Here is a 9,814-nt window from a genome sequence, read left to right on the forward strand (position 1 = left end):
ATTTGTGAAGATATACCCTATTGATGATGTGGCACGCAGCATCAATGGCTTCATGCCAAAAGCGCTGAGGTGTCCTATATTCATCAAGCATGGTGCGAGCCATCTCAACAAGAGTTCTGTTCTTGCGCTCCACGACGCCATTCTGCTGAGGAGTATAGGGAGCAGATAACTCATGAGTAATACCAAGTATATCAAGATATTCATCGAGACTTGTCGGGGATATACCCCGCGGTGTAAACCGGCCGAAAGTTAACCCCTCCGGACTTGGCGGTTTATTTGAGACCCCGCTGAGACTTGGCGGTTCACGACTCATTGGTAATCCGGCAGGCGGGTGCGAGGAGTGACAAGACCTGGTGGCCCAACGGGCGGTTCATGAAGGCCGGTTCATACTATGGTGGGCCGGTTTAAGAGGAAAGGCATAAGGAATATTTGTCTTACAAGGAGTTAATACCTGGACTTGTATCCGGTTTGCATTAGAGATAGACTAGTCCTAATCCTAATGGGACTCCACATGTAACCCGCCCCTTCAACATATATAAGGAGGGGCAGGGCTCCCCAAAGAGGGAGAAGCTACAAGCAAGAAACAATTTCTAGGGCTAGACACAAAGAGCCGGTTTACGGCGTCTCCCTCGTGATGATAATGAGACCTAGCCTCAAACAGCATGTAGGGTTTTTACCGGATGATGTTTCCCGGGGCCCGAAGCTGTCTAAATCCTTGTCTTGTGTGTTGATCCGCCCTGCGTCTCTCGTCCCACTCGACCCCTCTCAAGCTACCACATAGATGCGTTGGCCTCGCGACTAAGTCCTGACACTAAGGACATATGACGTGACAATTCCACGACAAGACTAGTGTTCTTGAACTCAGTTCCATTATCACTCCTGATATGCTTGATCATCACACATAAGTTAGTAGCAGCTCTTGAGGAAAATCGTCTGAAGACTTCCTGCACTTCATTTTTGTAAGTGATGATATGCACCCATGTGTAACGAGAATAGTCATCAACTATGACAAAGCCATATAATGATGCAGAACTAGAGAACGAGGCATAATGAGTAGGGCCAAAGAGATCCATATGAAGTAATTCAAAGGGACGAGAAGTGGTCATGATAATCTTCGAGGGATGCTTGGCTCTGGTGATCTTTCCAGCCTCACAAGCCCCACAAAGATGATCTTTGAGGAATTTGACACCCTCGATGCCAATGACATGCTTATTCGCGAGTGTATGCAAGTTCCTCATCCCAGCATGACCAAGTCGTCGATGCCATAGCCAGCATTCTGAAGCTTTGGCAAGTAGACATGTGGCAGGCTGTGGTCCTGCAGAGAAATCAAAAATATACAAGTCACCTTTCCTAAAGCCTTCGAAGACTTTGGAATTGTCAGATTCAATCAACACAATGCAACGATATTTTCAAAAGATGACAACCATATCAAGATCACAAAGCATTAAGACAGACATGAGGTTGAATCCTAAGGACTCGACAAGCATGACTTTGTCCATGTGTCTATCCTTTGAGATCGCAACCTTACCTAGACCCAATACCTTGCTTTTGCCTTTGTCAGTGTAGGTGATATGCTTCAGATGAGATGATGACAAATCAGTGTCCATCAACAGGTTCTTGTCACCGGTCATGTGATTTGTACATCCAGTGTCGAGGACCCACTCAGTAGCTTTTGGCTTGCAGATGAATTAGTGCAACTTACGAACCCATATACTTCATCAGTGAAGAATATGATATCAATTTCATCAACAGTAATAGACATAGTAATACAAGGACGTGAGAAATGAGTGATTCATTTCTTCATGATTAGCTTGCGTCCATTCAAGCTCATTCAGGTCTCCAGCAATTTCTTCAGACGATCAAGTTCGTCTGGAGACCTGTCCCTGCATAAGAGATTAGTTCTTTTTCTTCACCACCGACATCTGTAGGGGTGGCAAAGAATTCATCATTCTGCGAGCTCCATAAGAAAAATATGGCATTGAAGCCAGTGCACTTCGTTTCACAGAAGAGTGGTTAGGATAAGCATATGAAAAAGCAGAGAAATTCTTCGAGGACTTATGAACATAATGGTTTGAAGAATAATGCACATATTCATGGCCTTTAGACTTTCCCTGCGAAACAGAAGTGTTAGCATGATGATGTTCATATGAGGATTTTGATCCACGTGAGGAATTTGATCCATATGAAGAATTGGATCCATATGAAGATTTTGATCTGCGGTTCCTATTCCTCATGGGTAGTGTCATGATGACATTCACCCGAAGATTTTCAAGGCACCTTTTAGGAACCCAGATTTTCTTCATAGGGGGACCATTCCTGCAGTTAGTTCCAACATATCGAGCAAATATTTCACCATTCTGATTCTTAAACAGTTTATAGTTGGAGTCAAATGACTCATCAGAGGAATATGAAGAATCACAAGTAAAGCCAGATAGAGTGCATGGATCTACAGGAGGTCCTTATGTAGCAACCCATGAGGTTTTGGGATACTGCTCAGGTTTCCAGTAGGTCGCATCAGCATTGAGTTTCCTCTCAAAGGAAATACCCTCTTTCCTAGGGTTCCTATTCAAGATCTGCTTTTTGAGCACATCACATAGAGTCTGATGCCCTTTGAGGCTTTTGTAAATGCCTGTCACATACAATTGCTTCAGCCCTGCATTATCGTCAGTGATACTTGTGCTATCCTCAGATGAGGAATTTGTGACCATAGAGACAGTTGAAGAATTTGTAGCAATAGAAGCATTTGAACATTCAGGTGATGAATTTTGCAAATTCACGCTCAATGCATTTCAGACATGGTGGAATAAATTCTTCCTGAGTCGAACTAATTTGTTGAGCAAGCAATGAATCGTTTTCCTTCTGAAGATCTTCATAACTCACTTTTAACTTCTCAAGATCTTGCTTTCTCTGAAGAAATTCATAAGAGAGCTTCTCATAATCAGCTAAGAGAGTGTTATGATGATTTTGAAGGTTGTCAAGCTTAGACTGAAGTTTTTGAAGACAATCAGTCAAAGCCTTAGTTCGATTCAATTCCTCACCCAACATATCATCACTTTCATCAAGCATGTTTTGAACTTTTTCAAGAGCTCTTTGTTGTTTAGAGGCAAGGGAAGCAAGTTTGACATAGCTGGGTCCAAATTCATCACCCGATTCATCATCACTAGATTCAGAAGGGTAGCATTTAGTTACCTTGGCACCCTTTTCCATGAGGCATGGTGCAGTGGATGATGATTTAGGTGCGAAAGTCATCTTCTTGAGTGATTCCTTGAAATCCTCAAACCAAGGATCATGACGAGTACGATGACCTTTGTAGACTTCAGAGAGTCGGTCCCAGATAAGCTTCGCATGGTTGAGATGCATGATGTTTCTGAACTGATTTTGGGACAAACAGGAGAAGATGACATCCTTCGCCGTGAGGTTGAGTAGAGTGTACTTGCGAATATCATCAGCCTCCGCCATCTTGCATAGATCGGTAAGACCAATCTCAGTGACGATCCACAGTTTGTTGTTCATCGCCATGAGTCGCTTATTCATCATGGCCTTCCACTTGGGATACTCACCGTCAAAGATGGGGCAAGACACTCTCTTTATTCCTGTAGTAGACGTAACTAAACCTCCAGGCGTCTAAACCAAAATCACATAGAACAAGGGATTACTTAGCTCTAATACCAATTGAAAGTGCATTAAGTCGACTAGAGGGGGGGGGTTGAATAGGCCATTTTTACAAATTCGTCAGTAAGGAATTTCAGGGTGAGGAAATTCCTAAGTCACGAACTACAAGCAGCGGAATAAGTACTCATGTATAAGCATAACAGAGCAACAGCATAGTCATCATGATGAAATGAAAGACAGACACAGAGTACAGAAAGCGTAAACACAGGATAAGCAGGCTGAAGATAATGTGACTGAAGAAATTGGATTGAGAAAATATAGAAAGTCTTCAGTCAAAGTCTTCAAATAGTAATGATCAGGTTCATCAACACATGAATGAGGAAATGAAAGGGTTGAACAAATATAACCAGTAGGCTTGGTGAAGACAATGATTTGGTAGACCAGTTCCAACTGCTGTGACAATTGTATGTCTGGTTGGAGCGGTTGAGTATTTAAACTCGAGGACACACAGTCCCGGACACACAGTCCTCACCGTATTCTCCTTGAGCTAAGATCACACAGACCTCGCCCAACACTCGTGGTAAGTCTTCACAGGTGACTTCCAAACCTTCACAGACTTGGTCACTCGGCAATCCACAATTCCTCTTGGATGCTCAAACCATGACACCTAACCGTCTGGAGGATACACAGTCCTCAAAGGTAACAAGCGTCGGTTCCACACATGAACAATCTCTTCAGTGATGCTCAATCACTTTGGATTTGTAGGTTTGGGTTTGGGATTTGGGTTTTCCTCACTTGATGATTTTTGCTCAAAGTCCTCGGAGGATGGGATGTTCTCAATTGACAAGTGTTAGTTTCTTTTGGAGCAACCAACCAGCTAGTGGTTGTAGGGGGCGGCTATTTATAGCCTAAGGAGCAGCCCGACATGATAAGACATAAATGCCCTTAAAGGATATGACCGTTAGGTGGTAGGATATTTTGGACAACGGGCGCGTAGCATAGCAATGGTCGGATTTGAGGTTCGAATTCCTCAGGGCTATCATGTTTCTCACAGTGTAGGCAATCCGCACTGGCAAATTCCTAACTCCTCAGTCAGAACAAATTCCTCAGAGACGAGAAGATATTCGTCTCTGTCACTGATGAAATTGACTGAACTGATATGAGATTTCCAATGGCTTCACTCGAAAGGATTGGGTAGGTGTAGGATTTGAGATGAGCATCACTTGGAAATTAGTTTCCTTAGTATTACCCCGACCCCCTTTAACAGTATGGTGTTTCCTATGACTCAAGAAAGAGAAAATGAAACTATGAAAACAAAAGTCTTCACGCTTTATAATCCTCGCATGAGTATCCAAGTCTTCAAGGTCACACCAAATTCATCACTTTCAAAGTCTTCAGGAGAACCAAAGTCTTCAGATGAAGACAATCATTTTTAGGGGTCAACTTTCACTGTAAATAACAAACTCCTCATCGACTTACAGAGCCTGTGTACACTCACAAACATATTAGTCCCTTAACCTATAAGTCTTCAATACACCAAAATCACTAAGGGGCACTAGATGCACTTACAATAGGCTATCTTCCTAATATAAGTAAACATCAAGCGGCCTTCTACAGAAGGTAGGCGCACTTCCAGAAATCCTTACATCACAAGAGAAGAGTTGCATGCATCGCAGCTGGAGCCGTGATCCTTGTGCTATTCGCGATAGCCAGAGCCTTCTCCCCGTGGAACACGGACGAGGAGCAGCCACCCGCCATGGGGAGTCTACCACTGTTCGTGAGGCGAAACATGTGCGTCATGGCCTTCCGGCTTGTGCCGGGGAAGATCCTACCTCTGCTACTGAACTGCGGGTTGAATTTCTACTCACGGTTCCCGCAATGATTTGTTCGTGGTTTGACTGGGACGAACTGATTTGGTCACCTTGTTGCTTATGTAGGATCGATCCAGTGAGAAAGTTGTGCATTACTGATGAGAAGGATGATCTGATGACCAAGCAGGCCATCTCCTGCAGGTGATCCACATTTCCCCACATTCATCTGCAGCTCCTCCCCACAATGCTACTGTCTGCCATCTCACCTTCGTGGTTTGCTTTGGTTCGACTGGGATGAACTGATTTGGTCGCCTTGTTGCTTATGCAGGACCGATCTAGTGAGGAAGTTGCGCCTTATTGATGAGCAGAATGATGTGAAGACCAAGTAGGCCATCACTCGCAGGTGATTCCCACTTACCCACTTTCATCTGCACCTCCCCACATTGCTATTTTGTGCCATCTCACCTGCGGCTTGGAAGTTAATTACTAGTGTGCACGATTGTTTTTGACTTGCTGCATGAGTTGCATGCATGCTGCTTGTGCTTTGAATGTTCAGGTACCATTTTGATGTTTGGCATTGTAGGTACCATGCGTGTAGGGCTTACAAGTGCCATGCTCACCAATTAATTAGTCTAGTACGATTTATCCACGTTGTTTGTGAAACTAAAACTAGTTCTGTTGATCTAATATTATTGAATATTGATCCATCTTCCCATTTGTCCCTGGCCAATTCTCAAAATGGCTGCTGTGGGCAATGACTTTGGAGTATGTTATGTCACTGTATCTCTCTATTGTATAGCATTTAGAAATGGAAATTTCTTTGGGTAACCAAATTAGCAGGGCAACATGCCATGGATTGGTCAAATTACTTGCTGCCTTCTGTACATATGAAATCATTAGTTCCATGCAGCCAAAATTCTGTGCTAAAATCCATTTCAATAACTATACAATTACTGTTTTCCTAAAACACAGACTCGGTCTTCTTCACTTGTTTGCAAGTTTTAGTGCACCAAAACAAGATGAGAGGACCATGTTGACTCCAACAGCTTGCAAAGACAAGGAAGCAGCAATGCCGCATTTCAAAGGTATGTCAACTGTTCATTGCCAACTAACTTCTTTGGAATGGAACCTGAGAACTATTGCATGTACATTCAGTTCAGAATATTGTCACCTTATGTTTGCATGGATGAGTTATTTTGTTCTATATGGACGTCCCTTGCAGGCATATATGTGGAGATATATTTTACGCACATCAAAAATTGGACAAGCCATAAAAATATCATGATAGCCATACTGTGATCATGCAAAATTAGGTCGTGTGTTGTTATTTCCGTTCCTAATTTGCGTCCTCTAAAGCGACAATCTGGTTTGTTTCCAAAAACCAGGATAAAGTTTTGCACGATCTACATTGTAGTGCTAGGACAGAGAGGGTCATCAGGACCAATGGAGCCATGATGGTTTTATACTAAACATTTATACTTCTTAAAAACTTAATATCATGATATCATACTATCATGGTAACGAGTATGATCTTATATTGAATAGTTGGCATAAAAATACATATAATGTTATTAAATATTAATTATTATGTTATAAAATTGTAATGTATATTTGTGTGAATTTGATAATGCTAGATTTATATTGTGTGATCTAATAGAAGTTGTTATGTTTGCTTTAGTTTTTAACAATTGCATAAATTATATGGTGTATACATATATTCTTATGTGTACGTGCATGTGTCCATGTATGCATTATTATCATTAAATAGCACGATAGAGATATCTAAGCATTCAGACAAGAACTACTATCTTAATAGTGGTTTCTAGTGTGTTATTTGATAAACATATTTATGGAAACTTCTAGAGTATAAACTCAATCATTGGAAAACGTGTCTTGCAAATTGGATCTACTGTGTTGATTTGTATTGAGATAGACCGCTTATAGTTACAATAATCACCTAAGAAATAAAAATGTTCCCAACTCTACTTGTGCATATATGGTTGGTTATTTGGTATGCTTATTTACTTCATCTAGAATATAAGATCTCCTAAGAGTTTCCAAAATAAAATTTTATGCAAAATTAAACATATAAATCTAGTTGATGGAGATTTCAGACAAGATGCACCATGTGCATTGGAGAGAGGCCATTAGCCTAATTAACACCCCTCCACACACACATAATGATTAGATTGGTTTTTTTACATGTGGTACACCCTATTTGTCTGTGGTATAAACTTGTTCTTCAAAATTGTGACTATTACTTTTTTCACATGTTCAGTTGGACATAATGGATAATACTATAGTGATTAGTATTATATAGTATACAATGTAGTATTGGGTGTCGTTATCCTCCTGGGCCTGGGGTGGTCACTTTGTTTGCTTAACCTATTTGCCGACCCTGCTTGGTGAGGATTATTAGTTGTTGCACTCCATATATACCAATTTTAAGAAAACAGAGATTTACTTATCCTTACTTTATTTCGATGAGCAAACGTAGTTTTAGGAGGTTAGACCCTTAAACAAGTTTAGAGAAGAGGAAAACAATATAGTAAATTCTCCTTATCCAAACAACCCCTAAGAGTGCCACCAACGACGCCTAGGAGGAAGAACTCCCTACTCATGAAACCACCCTTCATCACTTGCCAATTGTCGGTCATGTTATGCACACCCAGGGGCGTAGGAAGACCCCAGGCTGCCTGGGCCGTGGCCTGGGCACAACGAGCTAACTCTTCATTGACTGTAGCAAACAGTGGCGTATTGTAGCAACATTAGCCATTATAGATACAACGATGGCCCGAGGCTTGGGAACAACCTGGCTATGGCATTCTGCAAATTGTCGACCCTCATTATACGCCAATAGAGCACAAGTTCATTACAAAGTCTAGCTACACCAACTCTTCCTCTTGACTTCTAAGATGTACCTCCAACCCACACTTCTAACCTCGAATTAGAACTTCAGAGGCGAGTTTGCTTGGCTCCTCTAGGTGTCTACTCTGCGTCAATGGTGAGACAATCCCTCTCTAGACCGCAGCTGTCCATGTCCCAAGCTGACAACGGCATTGTTGCACCACCATACACGAATCCAGGCTAGAAGGAGAAAAAGGAACTCCCCTCGTTTCAAACTATTCAGAGTTTTTGATGTATCCTAACTCATTTTTTAAGTTTCACAAACTTTATAGAAAAATTTGCTGATGTCTACATCATCAAATATATGTACTATGAAATATACGTTATAAACTTATAATGAATCTAATTTGTTGTTGTGGATGAGAAAATGCTCTTTTGATCCTGAGCTCGCATGCTCCCTGATGAACAGTAAAACCTAGAAAATAGTAAAAAAATCAAAAAGTTCTTAATTTTTTGTGACAAGCATTGGTGAATGTTTTAACCACGTGAAAAATTGTGTTATTAAATAACTTTCCTGGAGGTCTGGGCAAAAATAACAAAATCAATGCTCCGAAATGCTTCCAACAATAGTCTTCTCGGAGCATTGATTTTGTTATCTTTTCTGGATCACCTTATGCCATTTCATCAAATATTTCAAACGGAGTTGAAACATTCATCAATGTTTCTCATGGAAAAAACTCAAAATTTTTTGAGGTTTTTTTTTACTTTTTTTTTAAATTTTACTGCTCATCGGGGAGCATGTGAGCTCGGGGTTCAAAAACTCCATTACCCTATATTTTTCTACAAACTATGACTTAGAACAAACTTAATACTTCATAAATATTTTAAAACCGAGGAAGTACTCGGCAGTTAAAAGGAGATCACTCAAGGAAAGTACCCTTCTGAGCTCGAGCTCAAATGAGCTTGGATGAACAGTAAAGTCGAAAAGATTGAAAAAATCCAAAAAATTGAAACATTTTATTTGGTGAACTTTGACGAATATTCTAGGTGTTCGAAAATTTTCATCATGTTATTACATTCGTGGATGGTATTGAAAAGAAAAACAAAATCAATTCTCCAAAATGCTTTCGAAAGTAGCATTTTTGGAGCATCGAATTCATTTTTTGTCACGCCTTCCATGAATATGATCTCAACTTGAAAATTTGCAAACACTTAGAATATTTTTCAAAGTTTACCAAAAAAAGATAGAATATTTTGAATTTGGTTTCAAAAAATAATAATTTATAGCTCATTTGAGCTCGAGCCAAGGTACTTCACGTGCATCACTCCCTATGATATAAAGTGCTTTTCTATTCCTCAAGCTAGCGGTTGGGATCGAAATGTATTCTTGAGAATCATCTTGGCAAATTGTTTTATCAAGCTTGGTGCATGTGTAAAAAGTAAGGAGTCCTGCCTCGGTACAACCCCCTCACTAAATGTATAAAGGGTAATTTGAACCTTTCACACATTGTACCCACTGAGCGTATATGTGTACATGGAGTAAA

The sequence above is a fragment of the Triticum dicoccoides genome, chromosome 7B (genome assembly GCF_002162155.2).
Source record: "Triticum dicoccoides isolate Atlit2015 ecotype Zavitan chromosome 7B, WEW_v2.0, whole genome shotgun sequence".
Lineage (NCBI taxonomy): Eukaryota > Viridiplantae > Streptophyta > Magnoliopsida > Poales > Poaceae > Triticum > Triticum dicoccoides.